This window comes from Mustela nivalis, assembly GCF_964662115.1.
Source record: "Mustela nivalis genome assembly, chromosome: 2".
NCBI classification, from domain to species: Eukaryota; Metazoa; Chordata; class Mammalia; order Carnivora; family Mustelidae; genus Mustela; species Mustela nivalis.
The window spans coordinates 105,559,165-105,583,449 of NC_139021.1; the positions used below are offsets into that span (position 1 = coordinate 105,559,165).

Here is a 24,285-nt window from a genome sequence, read left to right on the forward strand (position 1 = left end):
TGCGCTAAGCCCTCCCAAGGGTTAGGTCAGTGCTTATGAATACGTTCGTCCCCCACAAAACGTCGTAATACTCATATGTGGGTTTAAGTAGCCCGAAGATCTAACACTAATAACGTTTTTGTTCAGCTGTAGTATTTTCAACGTGTAGAGAATCTTCCAGTGCCCTAGAGCTTGAAAATGAGCCCATGGTCTCCAGGGGAGCTGTGGACACACATACACACCAAGTCCATTTCCTCATTTGGAAGGCAGACCACTTCATGTTTATCACTATCTTCCTAATTCTTCCTCCCATGCTGCCACACCTGATAAGCCAGGCTGGCATAGGAGACCGCCAGGACCACGGAGAGCACCCAGGGACTTCTTAACATGTTAGTTACATGCACTGTGAACAGATTAGGCAATGCAATAAACGTGTTCATTCATTATGGGTCCACGGCCCTCCGTGTTGGAAGACGGTCCACGCCCCCTGTGCAGGAACATGGTCCACGGACCCTGTGTAGGAAGACTATTTCAACATCCCAGTCACATCATCACTGTCAGTTTATGCCTATACAGGAAAGTACCTCCATCACGTTTGTCCTCCTTCAGAGTAAGAATCCTGAACTTTATATTTTATTCTTAAAGAAATCCATGGAAAACAATGATTTACCAGATATTCTGTAAGGAAAGAAAACAAGCAAACAGAAATTCCAGAAATGGTGATTATTCTAGATGCACAGAATGCCCCAATATGTTTTTCTCTACAGCTACATAATCCTGGGGCAGTAGTAAAGGGGGCATTACTTCTTCATGGAATAAGCAGGGGTTCTGAAGTTCTAGTCCCAATAATGTGTTAATTATGTGCTATTTTCCTTTACCATCTGGAAATAAAACTTGGGGAATTATTATCTTTGAACATTTATTTCATTGAAAGGTGTTATTTGCAAACTGGGATTTGTATATTTATAGTGCTCTAGAAACCCAGCTCTGGGAGTAAATCTTGTGTAACCTGTTTTGAGTACATAGTAAACATTCAACAAACAACTTACTGAATGCTAAATTATTGTTCTCTGGCAAAGGTATAAATACCTATATTCATAGGTATTTTAAGTCGTAGTAATCAGTAAATACGAGGCACTTTATGTTTTACCTTGTGTTTGACAATTAAACACCTTAGCAAATCATATTAACAGAGCATAGTACTCTCTACATACAGCAGAGATAAAATAATACACACACCACAACAGAATATATGCATTTGCACAATTTTTAATATTTTAGGGGAAAATGAATATAATTTCATAATTCAAATTTCATTCAATTTCTCTTAAAATATTTTCTTAATTTAATTCAAAAAGATTATTTCATTAACAAAAAGCAGGTAAAATTTACAAATCAGTAAACTGGGTGATACATCACTGCAGTTTGGTACAAATATTTTGTTTTCTCTTTTAAAAAGAGAGAATACGATTAATTTCACTATCTATAAATCTGCAAAATGCCAGCTACCAAAGTGATGAACATTTCCGGAACTTATTGTGATCATTTGTTAAAGTTGTCGTGATTTCAGAGTGTTAACAGTCAGCTGTGCATTAACTAGAAACTATCATTTTTGTGCTGAATCCTTCTCCACTTTTGGGGCAGGGGGAGTATATATCATTTACCGAAGTAGGTTCTTCATATATTACTCTATTCAGATCCTGAAAATCCTTCATTCTTCACTTAAAGAAACTTCAATATAGTACTGTGGTAGATTAACTTTCACCTGACTCCCATGATCTCAGCCTGCTGGTTCGAGTCCTTCTGTGATGCCCTCCTCTTCAGTGTGGGCAGGACCTAGGACTTGCTTCTCACCAACTGAATTTGGCAGTGGGGATGAGCCTTCACTCCCATCATCATGTTACAGTATTTAAAATTCCATCTTGTTAGCAGACTTGCTCTAGAGTCTCTGTCTCTCTCTTCCCCTCTCTCTGTCTTGCTGGTCTCGAGCAAAAACAGGCTTCCAGGAATCTCCCAGCAGTAAGGAATGGAATGCTGCCCATAACCGTAAGACCAAGGACTTCCCCAGCCGAGTCTCTGGATGAGGACACAGTCCTGGCTGATGCCTCAAAGCAGACTTGCAGAAAACACAGTAAACCCGTGCCTAGCTCCTGATCCACAGAAACTATGAGATAATATATTATGGTGACTTATTAAACCTCATTGAAAACTATGTTTTGTTTTGTTTTGTTTGGAGAAAAGGCTTAGTACAGAGGGCATCTTTTTCTATTGTTTAAAAAAAATCACAGAAAAATAGGCATACACTCAAAGGTCATTGCAAGGCTCAGTGTATGGAGTTCTGGGTGGTCCTGCTGTGGTCAAAGGAAGCAACATGATTCCTGACAGGCATGTGGCAAGTGGCTTATCAAGACATTTCACTTAGAAATGGCTAGTGAGTGCAAATGGTCAGCTCCATACAATTATCCTCTGACCGCTACCACAAAAGTCGTTACTGGAAAAATTCCTGTGGTTAATACAAATTCTTTACGCCCGAGTATGCAAATATCCTTGAATATGAAATGAACTGGTTGATTCTGGGCACTCTGGTGGATGACTCTGACTCCGAGATCCTAGATTCTTGACCAGCATGACAGATTGGGTCCATATCCTACAACCTGCATTTTCCCTGGCATCAGCACCCTTCCCCTGACATTCCAAACAGTGACTAGACTGAGATGGTATTTCAGAGAATGGTTGGCCTAGATCACTCGGAATTTAGAAAAAAGAAATGGAGAGATTTTGTTCAAAACGGGACTTTTCCCAAGTGAATGAAAAGACAGTTGCAAGATATCCAGTTGTTGTGACTACCTTCAGAACAAGAGAACCACAAGACTGCAAAGAATTGTGACCATAGCACCCCACATTTGAAAGAAACAAATTTAGGATTAAGTTCAAGGGTGCCTGCGTGGTTCAGTGGGTTAAGCCTCTGCCTTCAGCTCAGGTCATGATCTCAGGGTCCTGGGATCGAGCCCCATATTGGGCTCTTTGCTCAGCGAGAAGCCTGCTTCCCCCTCTCTCTCTGCCTGCCTCTCTGCCTACTTGTGATCTCTCTCTCTCTCTCTGTAAAATAAATAAATAAAATCTTTTAAAAAAAGGATTAAGTTCATTCTGATGAAAGGGAGGAAGGATACATTTGCAGTGTTCAGGCCAGTTTATACTTGGGCACTATTTCAGTTAGAAAATATACATGTTGGGGAGATCATCAGCTAATCTTTATCATAATTTACAAAGATTAAAATGATGAATTACAAAGAAAAAAAGCAAAGTAGCGCAGACTAGGATGCTTTACATGCTTTGCTACCTATGAATTTTTCTGCTCCGTAAATGAATAAAATACTACAATTTCATAGCTGGCATTCAATATTCATTTCATCACTAAAAATGTATGCAAAGTGACTTTAAAGAGACAGATCATAAAAACAATCAGCCAAAAAAAAATGTTTTTTTCTAGGTTATTAGTGCATTTTTGGCCCGTGGGCTTTGGTTCAAATGGAGATAGAAACGCACTCCCAGAACATTGGAGAAGCACTTCCCGACTTTAGAAGCATCTGCAGGTGATTGATAGAGGAGGCAAAATACAGATTTGCATGCAACACACAACACTAGGGTCCAACTTTGACTTTTATAAACTTCCAGGTCTCATTTTTTTTTTAAAGATTTTATTTATTTATTTGACAGACAGATCACAAGTAGGCAGAGAGGCAGGCAGAGAGGGAGGGAAGCAGGCTCCCTGAGCAGAGAGCCCAATGTGGGGCTCGATCCCAGGATCCTGAGATCATGACCTGAGCCAAAGGCAGAGGCTTAACCCCCTGAGCCACACAGGCGCCCCTCCAGGTCTCATTTTTAAGAGAGTAGGACCACAGCTCACATCCTTGTTCTCACTTCAAATGCAAAGTCATTATGCAAACCATGTGTGAATTTTCAACAATCGGGCCAGAGAGTCAGACACCACCGCACAGGGGTTAATGGGCACTGCTGAGTCCTTCTACATACACAGGTCATGAAGCATCACAGAGCAGAGTCTCCCAGGACTGCATTTGAGCAAGCTGACAGTGCTGCAGGATGGCCACCTGTCCGGGGGATGGGGACGTGGGGGGCTTCATCTTCTGGGAGTCCCCTTGCTTAGCGAGAAAGTCCCATCACCAGAGCCTGAAGTGAGGTGCAGCTGCCCTTCAGAAGTACTCTCTCTGGCTCTCACTGACTGAGCTTTTCACATTGACCTCACTCTTCAGAGCTGTCTCAGTGCTGTCTCCAGCCGGGGGAACAGTTGACTCATTTTTTTGGTACAACCATCTCTGCTGATAAATGCGTGTGGCCATGGCGGTGAGACAGAGCAAGACAAATACCACCACCGCTATCACACCTGGTGAGAGAAGGGGGAGGCACAGTCAGAACACAGACTTGTAACGTGCAGAACTCACATAGCTGATAGCAAGCTCACGTACATCACACGTGCATCATCAGGAAAGTGGGCACTGGCCTACTGGAACACTGAATTCTAAGTCCACACGTCCTTTGGATACAGCAGTTCTTTGCCTTTAGGTTAAAGATCTATTGGCCTAGCTTTCACTTGGTGTCTACCTGTTAAAATTCAGAACCACAGCATGGCCTCTAGGTCATGCCCTCACTTCATGCTAACAAGCGGGCACGTTTTCATTATTTTAAAAGGATGGAGTGTATAGACTTGTCATACAGTAATTAAGTACTTATGTACAAGTACATTTAAAAGATCTGCTGCTGATATTCTGCTGATTTACAGTTCTGTGGTGAGTACACCAGTTCCTTCTATGAGGCTAAAAATGTTTCGTGATCTCTGCTGCTGGGGGCCATGCCTTGAGCATGATCCCCTTCTTTTGCTGTGTGTAGGGCCTGTGGCTTGTTTTTAACCAATGAAAACAACAGAGGTTGTCGCAAATGGCATAGTATATTTGCGACAACCTCTGTTGTTTTCATTGGTTAAAAACAAGCCACAGGAATTGGGAGGGAGACAAACCATAAGTGACTCTTAATCTCACAAAACAAACTGAGGGTTGCTGGGGGGAGGGGGTTTGGGAGAAGGGAGTGGGATTATGGACATTGGGGAGGGTATGTACTTTGGTGAGTGCTGTGAAGTGTGTAAACCTGGTGATTCACAGACCTGTACACCTGGGGATAAAAATATATGTTTATAAAAAATAAAAAATTTAAAAAAAAAACAACAACAGAGGTGATGCGCTGTACCTAGGTTATGTGATTATGGTATGTGAGATGGTAGCACCTGTCTTATGGAACCATCCCTCTTCCTGCTGGTGGTAAGGGGGCAGGCAGTCATGGTGGGAGTCCATATGGGAATCCCTACATGGCACGGAACTACAGGTAAACTCTAGGTGCTAAGGGCAGCCAGTGAAAATCGAGACGCTCTCGGTCCTACAGCTACAAGACTCTGGATGCCATCAACACCCAGACTCCTGACCCACAGAAACTGGGACATACTAAAAAGGAGTTGGGTTAAGCTCTAAGTGGGTGGTGATCTGTCAGGCAGCAGTAGATAACCGATATACCACTATATTAAAAATTTGTAGAAAGAGAGACAATGTTCAGCAACAGGGAAAGTAGATTATTTGGCATCTTTTGCTGGTAATGCTTTAAGTACTGAAGTGTTAGCTGTGTCAGTGCATCTCAACTTTGGCTGCACAGCAGATGATAGCTCAGAATCTTCAGTGGGAGGCTTGAGCACCAAGTATTGTTTTAAAATTTCCTCTGATTTTTTTCAAGGGCTGTCAGGGTTGGGACGGTCAGATGAGGCCTAGAGGGGTTTGCTCAAGCTGCCATATTCATTAAAGAATGAATGTTAATCCATACCGAAGCAGGGAGGTACCAAAACAGCATCCATCAGTCAAACACTTTTAAGATGGCTGACACAGGCATTGATATTGCAGTTAGCAAATGTTAGAAAATGCATTCCTGTTTAGTTAACTGAATCCAAATTCGTGTTGTTAAATGAAGATTCTTCACTATGCTCTGGGACAGAGATAAAGAGCATAATGGAGCCCAACAGACTCGCAGCTCAGTGGGTGCCTCTGGTCACAGGGATTCCTGATCAGATGCTCAGAGCCTCTGGAAAGGTTCTTAAATACTAACAAGTACAACAGTCAACATGTTCACTACACCTTGTACCTCACCTGAGAACAAAGAGTTGTCACTTTAATTACTCTTAAATTTTGTTACAGGACTTCTCTTTGAAGAGCTACATTGTATCCAATTTTAGTGTCAGGGACAGGAACTCAATAACAGTGACCAGGCCACTTGGTTATCCAATCACTGTCACTGTTATCCTCAAATACCCAGGATGTTATTGTGTATGTAACTGAGTACTAGCTTGCTCATTCTCTGAGACTTGGTAGGGTTCTAGAGCAACCTCTGTCTTCATTTGCTCTCTGAAGAGTCGGGGATGATGTGACTAATGCATCTGATGCCTTCTATAACCCTCCTTTCAGCAATCCAACTGTGAATGCGTTTGTGACAATCACTTAGGTCTGTCTGTCTCTCCATCCATCTACACATCTGTGTCCTTCTCTGCCTGTTCATTGACATGATGGATCTCATGGCAAGAAAAACTCCATGATCTCCGGTGTTCCAGGTGTGAACATGATTTAGGTTACTTCCCCTTCCTATATTGTTCCCTTTGTTTGCAAGAGGAGAGGTGATGGAGCACAGCACGTGAAGAAATCCACCTGCTGGGGTGGTTCTTTAACCGGACTAAGTACTTTACATGTGGTGCGGTCTGGGGTCATTTGGACACAGGGCTGAGGATTCCACCCAGGATTCTACACTGCAGCTCAGTATACTTGGCAGTGGACAAACCACGCGGCACACAGCCACCACACAGATCAAAGGCAGAGCTACGTGAGTTACCTCCCTAACACCCCATGTGCTCTGATTCTCCCTCCCGTCTGTCAGGAGCTTCAGCTGAACCTTAGAACAATGTATTACTTAAAATATAACCCATGGGAAATTTTACTAGTTACCAAGCACATTTAGACATAGCCTTAAGAAAAACACATACTGGTAACAGGCTGTAGGGTAGAGGACGATATACGGCATTGAAGCTGAGCAGCTGGGAATGCCCGGCCCGCTCAGGGTGGAACGCCGCCTGCTTCATTTTTCCGTTATCTCCCCTTTCCCCCAGAAAGCACCTGTGGCTACTTAGATAAGTCCTCTGAATGTGCTTGTTCAACTATATACTGCTTGTCCAGACATATTTTGCCTTCCTTCTTTGTTATCTACAGGGCTATGACTAATGTTTGGCCTTCTTTGGCTCTTCTGTTGGTTACTGTTTCTATCTAATGAAAGCGGGATCGAGGAGTTGTTGGGGACAACAGTCTTTTCTACTGTTGTCCCCTGCTCCCTTTCTCTTGCAGCTGACTTGTTTGTGCCTCATTCTCCTCCCGTTCATGGACTGGAAGTGGCAAGGAGCCAAGCAGGATTTTTCAAGGGGAAAATATTGGTGCAACTTACTTACTTTGTACAACTTGCCAATGATATTTAACCAAAGGCAATACAGCTCCAGAGACCACGCCTTCTATTCTAGCACCAACCTATCATCGGTGCTCTCTCTAAACATGGCACCAACCATGACATTTTGCATGTTTAGACTTTGATTCCTATTTCGAAAACATGAATCACATTTAAGTTGATTTATTTTAAATCGGCTTTTTGCTTTCTACTGAAGTCTTCTCACTCAAAATAAATGAGAACAGGATTAAGACTTGATTTATATTTTAACACAAAAGTAATCCTTTTAGGTATACATTATGAATAACATATATGTTTCTTTGTTCCTGGAGTTGTGAAATCAGGAGATCATATACCTCATTCATTAGAAAAACAGAAGCGATTACGATAGGAATGGGCAAGTTCACATTCTTACACAGATTTGGTCAGCGCGTAAAAATATCTGAGTACCTTCCTAATAGTCTGGAGAAAACTGACATCTTGATGAACAGAAACCAAGGGGCAGATGCAGTCTGGTCTGCCTGAAAAGTGGACACCCACCTGCATCCGCCAGCTTGGGGCTGACCTCCCTTATCTGGAATAGCCATGAAATGGAGAGCAGCTCACTCCCTCTCAGCCCATAGAGTTTACAAATGACACATTCCTGTAGTCTAATATAAGCATTCTCTGAATCATAAGGAGGAGACTTGAATATTCATTTTTTAAAGCAGGCCTAAATAAATTCTGTTTCAGAGAATACAGAGGGAGATATTTAAGATGGAATAGTTACTTTACAAATACAAATAAATATATGTAAATCTAAGATAAGATTGACACCAGAAAACAGTTCTGCATATTTATGTTTAGAAAAATCTTTAGGTTGTTCTATCTTTATGTTTATGAAAATGACAACTTGCACAGTTTAGGTGGTTCTAAACTCACCTAATGCTTTACTTTTAATATTATTTTTAAAAGTTTTGGGCGAATGGACTGAGAGGTCTTGGCTATTTTGGATCAAAGAAGTAAAGGTGAATATGTCATATATGTACATGATCTCCTGAGTGATATGAATGGGTATTTTCAAATGAAAAACCTTATTACTCTGTAGTTCGGCAACTATCCTTTAAAGAGTGTCTCGGTCCTACCATGGGTTCTCTCCACTCAGCACCCCTGAGCCCGGGCAGAGGCTGACATCGGGGCAAGCCCGTGAAGAATGCCTGCAAAGGGGTGTCCCGCCATTGACCTCGCCCCTCAGCTCGGACTCCTGGACACGGGTTTATGCCCGCGGTGACAGTAATGCCAAAGACCAGGTCGTTCACAGCCCTGTTAACTCCAATGACAGCAGGGTCACTTCTGTCAGCGCTAAGGGCTCACCCCGTCTGTCGGTCCAGAGCCACCTACAGCAGAGAAAGGGAGAATGACAGAGGCAGAGGGAAGAGGACTTTGGTGACATTCGCAAACATCTGACAGGAGAGCAGAGCGCGCTGCGCGGGCGGGAAGGAGCAAGAAACCCAGACCAGAGCAGGGCCGCGCGACCCCACCGAGGGCCTGGGCAGCCCCCGGACGCAGACGGGGTGGAAGACCGTGGGCAGCAAGCGCCACTGCGGGCGGAGGGGCACGCACCTGTGCCACTTGCGATTGGGCGTTTGGCCTCCCGCGCTGGGGCTCTGGTCCCCTTGGACTCTGCGCACTGGGAGGCAGCGGCCACGTGTCCGCGCAGGGTGACCGCGACGGGGCCGCCGGGGCGCAGCACAGCCTTGAGCGGAGTGGCGGGGCCGAAGCGCAGGGCAGACAGGCAGCCAGTGAAGCCGCGCGCGCCGGCCCGCAGCATGTCCGGGTCCGCGCCGGGGGGCTCTGCGGGCAGACAAGCGGGGCACGCCTTAGGGTGCGGGGGGCGCAGGCCTGGCCCGCGTCTGCAGGGCCGCCACCAACCGACCCGCCCTCCAATCCTCTGCCCTTCCTCCCGTAGGGCATGACAGGCAGGGCCGTCCCTGCGGCCCCTGTTAGTGACCGGCAGGTGCCAGCTCTGCCCGCGGGCAGGCCATAGCGACCCCGGGTGCAGTCCCGCCCAACAAAGGATTCCACCCTCTGCTGTTGCCCGTTTCAAAGATCACGACAGTATTTTGTAACAATCTGTGGCCGGTTATCCAGGCGGTCGCAGTGAAATGTCACCCGCGTGGGGACAACAGTGCTCTGGGAATAATCCCTAGGGCGGCTCTAACCTCCCCATTTACACTTGACTCTGGCCCCTGTTCTCAGTCCCACAGAGTTCCCACCCCAGCTGCAGCTGCCACCGGGGAGCCCCACCTCCCGCTGCCTTTCCCCAGTCACAGCGGTGGGCTCTGCCCCCTTCCCCCAAGTCTGGGCTGGCTCCCTGTCCTAGTCCCTGACCTGGCTCGGATCTGACCGAGGTTAGTTAGCGGGAGAAGGGCCGCGACGCACCCATGAAAGCAGAGCACCAATCCCTTCACCTCGAGGACGATTAGCCCCTACACTGCACTTGCTCAGTGAGCCCCAAATATGACCCGGCGCAGTTACGTGCAGGCTTCGGACGTTTCATGGATGCGCAGGGAAGCCGCCTCAGTGTGGGGACCCGCGGCATCTGCATTGATTCCCTCCCTTCTTCAATGTGTCCACTAGTCCACCAGTGTGTCCATCTTCTCCAACCAACCATACACAGCAACCAAGAATTCACCCGGTGCCTTCCACAGGCCGGCCACCGTGTGGGTTCATTTGCAGAACTGAGAATTTAATGCTCGCAATGTAATACCGCCAGTGTATTTATTCCTGCTGGAAGCCAGTTCACATTAGATTTCAGAAATATCTGAATGTCTCTCACGTGGGGCGGCCTGGATCCAGGCTGGTCACAGGAGCCCCCTTTTCAACAGGATATTCTCTCTCTATCCTGCCAGTAGCTTTTGGACATGTTCGTAATTGCTGGCATAAAGGGAGGGGTAAATGGGGATCGTTACACTATTTTTAGAATGAATGCTATACCTTCCATAGAATAGATGCGTGACTCTACAAGTCTTTTTGGTTAGCGTGATAGCAGGTCTTTAAGTTCACCCTGAGAATCTCAGCTGTGATCCCTCCCTCTTGATGTTGTGGATAAACTCTTAGGGGGTAATGTTTACTTCCTTTGAGTTTTTGAAGGGTGCTCTAAGTGCTATGTAAAAGACCTCTAAAAGCAACTAAAATGAGGGGCATGTTTACATTGTTACAATCCTAATAAACAACTCTCTGAAACACACAGCTTTCTTGGCCAGTCTGATTATATGAGGCATCAAGGAGGCTTATGTATGATGAATTCCAGGTAGATTCTTACAGTGAAGTAAGCGAGCTGGAGACAACTCAGTTGAAGGATTATTTTAGGTTAAAGAGCTCTTCTGGGGCACCCGGGTGGCTCTACTGGTTAAGGGTTGGCCTTTGGCTCAGGTCATGACCTAGGGGTCCTGGGATTGAGCCCCTTCATGCTCCCTGCTCTGCGGGGAGTCTGCCCTTCCCTCTCCAACTGACCTACGGCCACCTCTAGCCCTTATGCACACACTCTCTCCCTCAAATAAAAAATAAATAAAAAATAGAGTTCTTTACAGGTCACTTTTTTTTTTTTTTTGCATTCAGACAATATATATTCATTCCATAAAGAAAGGCATCCTTGCTTGAATATACTTAAAAGAATATCAAGAAGAACTAAAATAGGAAAATGCTATGATAGTAACATAGGACTACCACAATGCTAAAATACTAAAAACAAAAACAGAACACCACAGGCCAATTAAAAGTCCCAGCCACTGAGCCAAAAGAGGAACGGGACAACACTCGCTTTCCTGGTCAAAGTCTGACACGAGCGCTACCAGGCTAGGGTCACAGAATCCTGGGCAGACATGTATCTTACTAACTAATTGGACTAACTTTGTGAAATTCATTTTAAAGGTAAATTTAAAAATGTCTATAGGCAGTGCTATTATTCAAGAAAGGAGTGCCAGTACAAGAACTTGTACTTGACATTTATACATACTTGTGGATTGTGGGTATGGGCATGTGTGGGTGGGCTCATGTGCGCCCATATCCTGTTATTAACCCCATAGCTGTAGCCATGACTTTGTATGCGTATGGGGTACCAAGATGCATGCAAGTTTACTGCTCACTGCTGCCTTCGTATTTTCCATCCTAAAGTCATGCTTGTGATTCGTTTTTTGACTGGAATAATTCTCTAGTATTTTCCTTAGATGGGAGGCACGGTTCATATTTAATCTCCATCCTTCCTTGTTATTCAAAATATCTTTTTTTAACCTTGTCAAATACATTATATATTAGATGCTTGCATTGTGGCTCATTCCTCAGCCATACTAACAATGATCCACATCATTTTTTTATCCCGCTGTAACAAATGAGAAGTTAGATGCTGATGCCACAATCATTATTTTTTCATTGTAGTAACTTCTGCCCGGAAAGTTTGGAGGACTTTTCTCTGTGGGTTTTGCAATTTGGAAATTTTCCCAGTTGTATGCCTTTTCTCGTCAGAATTGATGCATACTTTCAATCTGCAACTCAAGTTTTCCTTTAGCTCAGAGAATTTTTTTCATGCATAATTACTGTCTTTGCTTCCAGTTCTGTTTCTGGATCTCTAATTATCCCCATTAGGTTTTCTCTTATTTTCCCTTCTAATTTCTCTCTCTTAATCTTTTTTTCTTTGCAGTTTGTAATATTCCAGACCACTGTCTAATGATAACCAGTGATGATTCTCTCCTTCAGATAACCCTGTGAAATTGTGAAAACCCGTATTTACTTTAACCCCCAGAGTTGGTGTGTGAGTTTTTCAAGTGTCTTTGAGTGCCAAGTCTCATCGCAGTTGTGTTCTTCTTCTTTTTTTTTTTAAGATTTTATTTGTTTATTTGACAGACAGAGACCACAAGTAGGCAGAGAGACAGGCAGAGAGAGAGATAGAGAGATGGAAGCAGGCTCCCCGCTGAGCAGAGAGCCCAATGTGGGACTCGATCCCAGGACCCTGAGATTATGACCTGAGCCAAAGGCAGCGGCTTAACCCACTGAGCCACCCAGGCGCCCTGTTCTGTCTTCTTTAATGGCTCTATTTTGATGTGGGAATTGTAGTTGTTGTCTTCAGTCCTCCTCCCTGTCTTCTTAGGGGCAACATCATCTTTTTAGCTATTGATTTATTGTTCTGCTAATGAGAACTCCGTGGATGAGATCTTAGACGGTATGGGGGTCCTGGCAAGCTAGAGGCTGCATCTTTTCTGTCCCATACCCGGCAGCGTACCTGCAGGTTCATGATCTGGCCCCAAACAGAATGTAGGAAGAAGTCTCTCTCTCTCTTACCATGGCAGAAGGAATATGGCCCAACCATTCAGCCCATCTCCTGCTCCACGAGGAGCACTGAGGATAGGTATAACCATGCTAAGCAATGCTGACCTTCCCTCTGGAAGTCAAACCGTTTTTTTTGTTTGTTTGTTTTTTAATTCAAGATAAATGACATAATTAGAAAACGAGTAGAAGACAGACTTTTCCAGTCCATCTTTCCAACAATTCAGAGATAGGAGGCCCTGATTTTCAGAGTGAGAAAGAAGTGAGTGAATTATTCCTTCCTCCCTGAAACACAGGCCCACGGAGCACCAGGCTCTCCCAGTGCTTGCAGCTAATACCAGAGAAAAAATCAGGGGGTAATCTGGTGCCCTATGTGCTCAGAGTGAGCAATGCTAGTAGGCACTTCCTGGAGCACTAGTCCTTAGTATATAATACAGACTCTTTGTGTAATGACAAGTAGGCAATCCCCACCACTCTTTCACCCAACAAGATGATTACATCAGAACTCCACACAATCGCTGCTCTTAGTTCCTTAGTCGTCTTCACAGTTGTGCAGCCCCACCCGATGTGTCTCTGCCTGTTTCAGCAGTCCTGAACCCTGAGCCCTTCCACTTCTCTCCCCCCACCTCCCATCACACCCTGTCCTGGAACACACTCATTCACACTTCAGAATAGACACCCGGTTACAACTCATCACTCACCATCACTCACCATCACTTCTCCCAGCTGTGTGTGCAGAAGAGGCATTGGCAAAAGAAATGAATCTGTAATACTTTTTTTTTTTTATATTGAGATACAATTCACATACTATAAGACTGATCTTTTTAAAGTATACAATTCAAGGGGATTTTGTATATTTACACAGTTGTAAAACCATTACCAGTATTCACTCGCAGAATCTTTCTATCTCTCCTAAAGAAAACTAGTGCACATTAGACTCCACATCCCATTCCTACCCTTCTCCAGCCCTGGGAAAACATAAACTTCCTGTTTCTATAATTTACCTATTCTGGACATTTCATCCAAAATAAATCACACAGTAAGTCACTTTTGGTATTTCTCCTCATTTATTTAACATCATGTTTTCACCCATTTGTAGCCTGTGTTGCTACTTCATTACATTTTATGGCCAACATTTCACTTTTGTTTGTGGCACACAGTGAAACACTGGCATGAAACATAACACTGTATCACTTAGTGGTCAGTGGCTGGGGCTATTCCCATTCTGGGTTATTAGTGGAGAACACAGCTACAGGGATTTACGCACACCTTTTGTGTCTGGACATATGTTTTCAATTCTCTTGGGTATATACCTAGGAGAGGTCATATGGTAACTCTGTGTTTAACTCCCAGATAAACTGCCAAACTGTTTTTCCACAGTGGCTACACATTTTACATTCCCATCACCAATGCACAAACACTCAAATTTCTCCACCTCCTCCACTTGTTATGGTTTTTTAGTGATACCTTGTGGTTTAGATTTTCATTCCTTTGCTGGCTAATGATCTTGAGCATCATTTCATATCAGTTTTTGGTAAATCTTCAAAGAAATGTCTTTGATTTCAGCCTTTGACCAGATCTTTTGACCATTTTTAAATTGGGTCATTTGTCATTTTGTTTGGTTGTGAGAGCTCTGTATATACTCTGTAAAAAATTTCTTATAAAGTTGGAGCAAACAATCCTAAAATTTGTATGGAATCAGAAGAGACTCTGAATTGCTAAGGAAATGGTGAAAAAGAAAAACAACTGGGGGCATCATGTTGCCTGATTTCAAGCTGTTCTACAAAGCTGTGATCCCCAGGTCAGCATGGTACTGGCACAAAAACAGACACATAGACCAGTGGAACAGAGGAGAGAGCCCAGATATGGACCCTCAACTCTATGGTCAAATAGTTTTTGACAAAGCAGGAAAAAATATACAATGGAAAAAAGACAGTCTCTTCAATAGATGGTGCTGGGAAAATTGGACAGCTATGTGTGGAAGAATGAAACTCAACCATTCTCTTACGTCATATGCAAATACAAACTCTAAATGGATAAAAGACCTCAACATGAGGCAGGAATCTATCAAAGTCCTAGAAGAGATCAGCAGTAACCTCTTCGATATCAGCCACAGCAACTTCTTTTAAGATATGTCTCCAAAGGCAAAGGAAACAAAAGTGAAAATGAACTTTTGGGACTTATCAAGATCAAAAGCTTCTGCACAGCAAAGGAAACCATCAAAAAAACAAAGAGACAACCCATGGAATGGGAGAAGATATTCATAAATGACAGTACAGACAAAAGGCTGATATCCAAGATCTATAAAGAACTCCACAAACTCAACACACACAAAACAGATATTCATGCCAAAAAATGGGCAGAAGACATGAACAGACACTTCTCCAATGAAGACATACAAATGGCTAACAGACACATGAAATAATGTTCATTATCACTAGCCATCAGGGAGATCAAAATCAAAACAACATTGAGATACCACCTTACACCAGTTAGAATGGCCCAAATTAACAAAACCATAAATAATGTGTGTTGGAGAGGATGTGGAGAAAGGAGAACCTTCTTACACTGTTGGTGGGAATGCAAGTTGGTGCAGCCACTTTGGAAAACAGTCTGGGGATTCCTTAAGAAATTAAAAATAGAGCTACCCTATGACCCTGCAATTGCACTACTGGGTATTTACCCCAAAGATACAGACATAGTAAAAAGAAGGGTCATCGGTGCCCCAATGTTCATAGCAATAATGACCAAGGTTGCCAAACTGTGGAAAAAACCAAGATGCACTTCAATGGACAAATGGATAAGGAGGATGTGGTCCATATATACTGTGGAGTATTATGCTTCCATCAGAAAGGATGAATACCCAACTTTTGAGCAACATGGATGGGACTGGAAGAGATTATGTTGAGTGAAATTAGTCAAGCAGAGAGAGTCAATTATCATACGGTTTCACTTATTTGTGGAGCATAACAAATAGCATGGAGGACATGGGGAGTTAGAGAGAAGAAGGGAGTTGGGGGAAATTGGAAGGGGAGGTGAACCATGAGAGACTATGGACTCTGAAAAACAATCTGAGGGATTTGAAGGGGCGGGGGTTGGGAGGTCAGGCTACCAGGTGGTGGGTATTATAGAGGGCATGGATTGCATGGAGCACTAGGTGTGGTGCAAAAGTAATGAATACTGAAAATTTTATTTTCAGTATTTATTTATAAAATACATAAAATTTTATTTTATGCTGAAAATAAAAAATAAATTAAAAAAGAATCCAGGGCAAAAACTCCAGCTTCACTCTTCTTTTCAAGATGGTTTTAGTTAATTGGAGTGCCTTGCATTTCCATATGCATTTAGGATCGACTTGTCACTTGGACTTGGATCGGAATTGTATTGAACCTGTAGATCAATTTGGAGAGCACCACCACCTTAGCAATGTTAACACTTCCAGTCTACGGACATGGATGTCTTTCCATTTGTGTGAATCTTCCTTAATTCTTTCCAGCAGTTCTTCATAGTTTCCAGGGTATGTGTCTCACACCTCTTCTGTTCAAGTTATTCCAAGGTATTTTATTCTATCTGATGCTACTTTAAGTGGAATTTACATTTTGGTCTTCATTTTGTTTTTGTATTATTCATTGCTAGTATAAAAATACAATAAATTTCTGTATGTTGATCTTATATCCTTGCTCCTACTGTGAACTATCTCTATTAGCTTTTTTCATGGATTCCTTATAAGATCCCGTTCTGTACAAATAGACATAGTTTTACTTCTTCCTTTTCATTCTGGATACTTTTTACTCTTTGTTTCTTGCCTTGTAGCCCTCACTCAAACCTTTACTACAATCCTGAAGGAAGGTGGTGAGAGTAGACATCCTTATCTTATTCCTGATCTTAGGGAAAGATTTCCATTATTTTCCATTAAGTGTGATGCCAGGCATGGGGTTTTTTTAGCTGTCTTTTTACATGCGAGGAGGTTTCTTTCTATTCCTACTTTGTTTTTTTTTTTTGTTTGTTTGTTTTATTTTATTTTTTTTTTAATGAAAGCACAGTGGATTTTTTTCAAATGCTTTTTATGTGCCTATTCAGACAACCATGTGGTTTTTGTCCTTTATTCTATTAATATGCTGTATTACATTGATTGTTTTTATCTGCTGACCCAACCTTAAATTCCTAGGATAAATCTTATCTGGTCGCATATGACAATTTGTTTGTGTTACTGGATTAGATTTTACTGGATTAGATTTGCTAATATTTTGTTGAGGAACTTTTCATTTGTATTCATATTCTGAAATTATATAAACTTTTGTGTCTTCCACCCTATGACTTTCCTCCCAAATGAGATAAATTCTTAGGCAGAGCACAGCAAAGACAAAACATACGTCACAGAAGTCAATGGAGCTTTTAGTATCTGAACTGTAGTCTGTCCATGAGGGCATCAGTAACCCCCACATATTATTTATAACCCAATTCTAATATATGGAGTTCCATTTCAACACAAGATCCTTCAGTGGGTTTCTTTTCCCCACTAAGGTTTAACTGCATGACTGTACTGACTTGAACTACATTCAACGTATTGCACTCTTTCCCAGGAGGGAAGAGAAAGGCACATCTTTACTCTGCACCCTTCAAAAACAGATTTTTGTTTTGGTATTTTGGGGATATTTGCTATTGTTGTTCTTTAATGCACAAAAGACAAAATCCACAGAATACCATTTACACAAAAGCCTTTAGAGAGATAAAACCTAATGAAAATGCCAGGACATCTTACTGGGTTGTTGTATTTTAAAGCTCTCATACTTCAGGGTTACAGGTCCCATCCAAGTCAAGACTGGACAGAAAATTAGAAACCTAATGATCTGCACTTAAACTCGGATTTTACTGAAAATCTTTTATAGTAACCGGGAGCACTTGACCTGAGTGTCATTGTTAATAAGACCACTGAAGAATGGGAGCTCATCAAAATAAGTGGAGGACAGCTTGCCATAGCTTGGGACAACTGTTGAAAGACCCCCCCTCGTCGTTAAGTAATTAACTGCTCTTTTGTTGTGTAAAAGTACCCCTCCTCCCCTTGCAATGAAAAGACCCTTCCCCCAGGGTTGAATTCAATGTAACTGCTCTTTTGCCTTTCTGTAACTCGCTTGGCTTTTAGGGCATGACACTTGACTCCTGTTTGAACAAGATACCCTCTCCTAATAGCCAGGGCATGGTCTCGTAGGCAAGGGGGCTGCATGGTCACATAGATAGGATGTCTTTCTGCTGAGTAATAAGGTCAAACTTCCCCTCTTTGTTTCCCCTTCCCGCCTTTCTCTTCACGCGAGGGGGGTCTTCCAGGGCCAATCCACTAACACCAAGTATGCCTTTTTCAAAAGTTCAAACTGTCCACCAATCAGTTGCGCCCCACCCAAAACTTGTTTGTACCTGTCCATAAAAACCCGGCACCACCCTAGCCGGGTGTGCTCAGCTAGCAGGAGCTGCTGACCACCCGCAGGCGCGCGCTGACCACCCGCAGGCGCCTGCGTAACAATAAAGAACCTCTTGCTGATTGCATCCTGTGGCAGTGTTGGATTCTTGGGTAAGGGGATCCGCGGGTCTTTCACTGTCTTTGGAAAATGAATAGCTCTTCATTAGCCAGTCTCTTGGTCTATTTTATGCAACTTTATGAAAAGAAGCTCAGCTTCTATTTCCCAAATCTGAACATGAAATAGTCATCTTCTCGTAGTTACTGCTAAGGAGAAGCTATCCTAAATAAAGTTACCCAAAACACGATAAGTGTTATTAGCCTTTGATCAAGATGTGTACCTCTAGGTACAGATGAAATGAATATTTATAATTTTATTAGACTCAGTTGCTTCAGACAATAAACTTCATTGATGAATTTCAACTTCAATTTCTACAGCTTTTTGACTAGACCATTCTTGAATAGAAACATTAACATCTTTGATTCCATGCTACTGCTCTCTACAGATGAACTTGCAGGAAAATAAAAATGTATATGATAAAATGTATTATTCTCCTTTTTTATTAAATGACTCCCTTTATATAAGGTAGTTTAGTTATTAAATCAGTTTCCATAACCCATGATATATCTTTTTACAGTTAATACATTCAAAGCTAAATTGTCTTTAAAATGTTTGTCAATTTCACACTTCCTGCTGGCAACTTCCTACCTTATGCCACAGTCACTTCTGAAACTGCCTCATCTCTCCTCTCAGAGCCAGAGTCACTGAGGGCAGGCAGTTAGTTGTGTGTGTTATGTTCCTTTTGTTCCTTGACCCTATCTGTCCTCCTGGCTGGGAAGAGTGCCCACAGAAACCTGCTCTAGCAACAAAGGAGGGATGACTCTACTGGGGGCAGATGGGGCCATCCCTGCACTCACAGACCTCACCTGCACGTAAGTAAGCTGAGCTCTGAGGCTTGCACACCCCTAAGATGATCTACTCCTCACTCTGTTCAAGCCATGAATGGTAACTGTCAGGCCAGAGAGTGGAGCTCAGTAGCACGTAAAAAGTGAGCAAATTCTTTTCCACTTGGATATTAAAAATTCCTTTCCACTTGGATTGTATAAAAAATTATACTATTCAGCTGACAGCTGAAGCTGGGGTTCCATCCCACTGTTCTGTGAAACTCAACTAAGCTCTGACTTTTTAGGAACTTCATAACCTCTTCCTGCTAATTGTATACTGTTATTCTCATGGGTCAAAGCCAGAGGAGAACCTTATCTCTTTCTATTGTTTTCCCAGTTCTTGTGGTTTTTCTATACTATGTCACTGTTTTTGTTTTGTTTTGTTTGGTTTTGGTTTTTAAATTTATTTGACAGAGAGAGAGATAGTGGGAGACAGAACAAAAGCAGGAGGAGTAGGAGAAGGAGAAACAGGCTTCCCACTGAGCAGGGAGCCTGATATGGGGCTCGACCCAGGACCCTGGGATCATGACCTGAGCCGAAAGGCAGATGCTTAATGACTGAGCCACTCAGGCAAACACCCTCCCTCCCCCCTTTTTAATGCCACTGTTCTAAATAGAATGAAAAAAAGAAAACCTTACTGGGTGTTGTATCTAGATGATGAATCTCTAAATTCTACACCTGAAATTAATATTACACTGTATGTCAGCCATCTAAAATTTAAATAAAAACTTTAAAAAATAGAATAAAAAATCTACTAATATCACAAAACATGGATGTCCAGAAACACCTAGAAAACACACCTGAATTCATGCATTAGAGACTAAGCTATTCCCCTCTCTTTCCCATGGGCTGTTTGAGCTACAGACTTCTCCCAGCACTTGAGGGGAACAACTGTGCTCATCTGCATTTCTGTGCCAGCTGCTGGAGGCCCAATCTGCATGCGCAGAGGGGGCAGGAACGGCAAGCCACAGCAAAGCCTTTCTGCCAACACATCATGGGGCCTGACTCTTTATCCACACTAAGGCACAGTTAGAAAGCAGGAGCACCACTTTGGCCCAAAGTTGGTATCCATTACATGATGCCAAGACTGTTTTCACAGCAAAGAACCCCGGGACCCTGCTTCACTGGCTTAACCTGCAACTGTAACTCCCAGGACCAACACAGAGCTTCCCATCCCCTCTACCATCTAAATGATGTGCATCTGCATTTACCATTTACAAAGACACACTGCGATCTGCCCCATTTCCTCTGAAAAATAAGAACTTATAATTTTATTGCTCATCGTCTTTTAGAAAAATGTCACCATTTTAACAGTTACTGTGCTTCTCACCCTATTTTGAACATGGGCTCATGGGCTGTCTGTAGATTCCACCATATGTAGGATGTTTTACGTGCCAGGGATGGAAGAAATGATCAAAGAATCAAGGTACAAATGGCTGAAAAGGTAGTAAAAAGTCCATGAATTATCTCGGACCAACACAGCCAGATGAGTGTCATGTACCAGAGCAGAAATTCGACCCAAGACTACAAGAGGATTTCTCCCAAATAACTTTAGATATTGATAGCACGTACAGTTTACAATATAAACAATTAAAAGGAAAAAAATACCTTTCAAATTTTTATTTCAATCTAATTCTTGGTGACAAGGGGGAAAACAAAGGCATAAATAATTTGATGCTTAAGTAGTCGGTATTCTTTTACCAGCCCTAAAGCGGGTGTGGAGGATCTTCAGATCCTGACCTTCCAGGTGTAGCTGGGAGCACTGAACACATCTCAGAGCAGAGCCCAGCCTACCACCAACACATACTCACTTGCCCAAAGAAAATGTAAGTCCTTTCTTCTTAATATAAATCCATATTTACTGTTGGGTGATTTCTGCATTTGACCCCTGATTAATATACAATTGTAAACATGACAGCTGTTTTGATTTTGCCTTTCCTCAATTGTTAGAAAAATACCAAGTTTCATTCTGCTTGATTACCAAGTGAGAGGGCACATGTGGAGACACTTCTCAGGGGTCACTGTGGCTCACCTAGCAGACAGCCCTCCCTGGTGATTACAGGCACACTTGGACAAAAGGGCTGCTTCTACCTTGATTGTCACTTGCTGGGAAACCATGAATACGACAAGGAGCTTCTTTCAGCCTTATGAACCCTTCCCCTGTTTGCAACCTGACACTTCTGATCCATGTCAGGGGGTTGGGTATGGGAGTCCGATGTTCTTTCTGACACTTACCTAAAATTGTCCCCAACATAAGGGGTTTGACAGCATTGAATTCTGTCCCTGACGACAGGACAACTTGTCTCCTTGCATTCTGGTTAACCTATTAAATATTCCACGAGAAGCAAACATCAAAATGGCAAGTAATTTTGGTGGATAGGAGAATGGGAGTCTGAGGGAGACCAAGGAAAATGGTAAAAACAAGCCATACATTCGTGCTGTTACAAAGGTGAAATGGTTTCATAGCAATTGTTTTAATACCTCAGATTTTACACCACCCCATTGCCTATTCTTTCCCCTTTATTTGTCTTCATGGTTTAGGGATCCGTAATTGGTACGATTTTCACAAAGAAATGCAATAAGCTATTTCAAACCTTAAAGCTTTTACTTATTTCAAACAGAAATTAGTAACACAAGCCACAAAAAGTATTACTGGCACAGATTCAATATATAAAGGTAATTCTTCAAAACCCAGTGACAATGAATAATTGAAACATGGAGGCTTTTAAAAAATGTATTCCCACTTTCAGCAAAATCTTGCTTTTCCCCTTGTGTTTACATTTCTGCCATCTTTGCTCTTTTGTACTAAGATGGAAATAGGCTTTCATTCTTGTTGGAACATCTCCAGTAATTGCTGGGAGAAACTGGCAATATTCCCTGACCTTCGAGGACAGCTTGGCATTTTCAGTGGTCAGATATTAACAAAAACCCTGTCAGCCTCTTGCTAAACAAACAAATGACACTGCTAAAGAAAACACTTTGACTACATTTTCTGTCCCCAAGACTTTCTGGGAAGACTGATGAACATGTATCTCTGTTACTAGGATTTATTCTCAAAGCCTTGCTGGAGGTCATACACTGAATGCCACAGGTTTGGTTACTGTGGCTGCTGTGAATCTATCTCTTACCTCTACAGAGACCACCGCTGCTTCTCTGTGAATCGTCACCTGGTGAAGCTGCCCATCAGCAAAGTTTTTAAAACCAAAGTTAAAAACATCAGGTTCTTGGTGCCTGTCCAGCTTATACCTGATCTGCAAACTTCCTAAACAAGACCAAAAAATGACATTTTTAACTAAAGTGGAATTTTATAAAAACCATCAATGCAGGTTCTAAAGCACATTTTATTTTTATTTATTTCCTATAATTTGAATTTATTGAGCATTTGCTTAAGGACACTGAGGGTCTCTATTCCTGGAAGAGTGATCGTTTATGTGCTATTCCAGGGATGAATTCAGAATCTGATTACACTATTTTAAAAGTCAAGACCAAATGGTCTTTCCCCAAGTTCTTCCATTTTCCTTAACAAAAGGAAAAAATTCTAAGTTAGGCATATGAGAACTCGGAGCTAGGCTTGAAGTTAATTATTCATGTGGTATTCATAGTATTAAATGGCAAAACCTCAAGCAATATTGCATTTTCAGTTTCTATAAGCATCACTTCTTTTAATATGACTTATTTTAATGCATTTTAATGTATTGCTGACATTTGCATAAAGAATCTTTTTGCACAACTAGAATTTTTTCCCTTATGTTTCTGCCATAATCAAGAAACAGAAGAAAGACCAGTGATTTGCTACAACATCTAAATCTCCTGATGTCCTTCACAGAGATGCCCACTGCCCCATAGCCCTGTACTGCCTGGAGAAGATCTTCCAGAAAGTAGGTCCCTGCCCTTCCGCCCTGTGAAGCAAGGTTACAGCTTGAGCTAATGCTTCATATGCAACATCTTGGAAAGACTTGTGGCCATGAGTTGGGTACCTCTCATCCCACTTTTCTTCGTATGTAGATATTGCCATGAATGGCTTCTCGGCCACTGAAGAGTAAAGAACAATGCTATTCATGTGATGCATAGGAATCGTGGGTTTTAGATAGCTTAATATACTTCTTTACTTTGCTAAGAAGGAGGAGGAAATATTTTCCATGTACAAAGTGAGCTATCTTGTTTCAGAGTGAATTGCAGAACTAATTTATTCACATACAGATGGAAAGACTTCCCAGAATAGCAAGAAGCCTAGCAGCACATCAAATACCTAAAATGATCAAACTTCCATGGAGGGAATGTATCTTAAATATAATCATGGATATGTGAACTTTAGTAATAAACACTTGAGGGTTATCATGAACTAGTGTTACAAGCATGGCAAGCCATGCAATTGTGTTTCCTTTTTGTAGTTAAACACCTAAAGGGTCCCCCTCATTGTGGTCCTTATTTTCTAATTCAGCCTCCTCATTCTCGACACTCACCATTGGGGGTGAGGATCACGGACAGGTACTCCTCGTAGAAGGAGCTCACATAGAGGAGTAAGCTGGGTGTCCCTGTGGTCCGGAAGCTCAGTGTGGCCATTTCTCCAGCCAGCATCAAGCCCTCATGAAGTAAAGTTGCAAAGGAGCTCGAATTCTTGCTGGTGGTGTAGTTAGAATGTTCCTGAAAGTCGTAGATAACAAACGAGCCAATTCCAAAATACGCAGAAATCTCTGGAATGATACTCATTTTTGTTATGTTAGCACGAAGTCAAGGCAAGGCTCTTCTCTATGTGTATTTACACACTATCTCTAACCCTTAGTCTTTCAAGACAGAAAACAAGAATGTCACACTTTGCTGTTTTTTTTTTTTAATTTAGAAATATTTCTGATTAAAAAGGTAATCAAGTATGGATAAAAAGATAACTTATCCCCGTGTATATTCGCATGATGTTGAACTGAGTAACAATATTTTATTATGGCCCACAAAATGCTTCATCTCAGAGTTACACAGCATTAAACGCCAAGTGTGAACATATACTTAGAGTTATTGTCCATCTCAGTGTCACATGAATGATGCAGAATCCAACAGAAGTCATCACGAGCTTCTCAAGA

General features: G+C 42.3%; 1 long non-coding RNA gene and 1 pseudogene across 3 annotated transcripts in view; one reads left to right on the forward strand and one right to left on the reverse strand.

Moving 5' to 3' along the window:
• The window catches only part of LOC309859774, a 296,536-nt gene that overhangs the window by 82,415 nt on the left and 189,836 nt on the right, over positions 1-24,285 (forward strand). The gene's annotated exons all lie outside the window — the stretch shown is intronic.
• Positions 4,191-24,285, reverse strand: part of LOC309858735 (contactin-associated protein-like 3B) — a 35,767-nt pseudogene continuing 15,672 nt past the window's right edge. Inside the window, exons 6-11 of the transcript in view lie at positions 23,674-23,904; positions 22,339-22,472; positions 21,271-21,533; positions 9,115-9,515; positions 8,735-8,888; positions 4,191-4,381 (exon numbers count right to left, since the gene is read on the reverse strand). The product of the transcript in view is annotated as a contactin-associated protein-like 3B (transcript). The remainder of the gene's footprint in view (positions 4,382-8,734; positions 8,889-9,114; positions 9,516-21,270; positions 21,534-22,338; positions 22,473-23,673; positions 23,905-24,285) is intronic.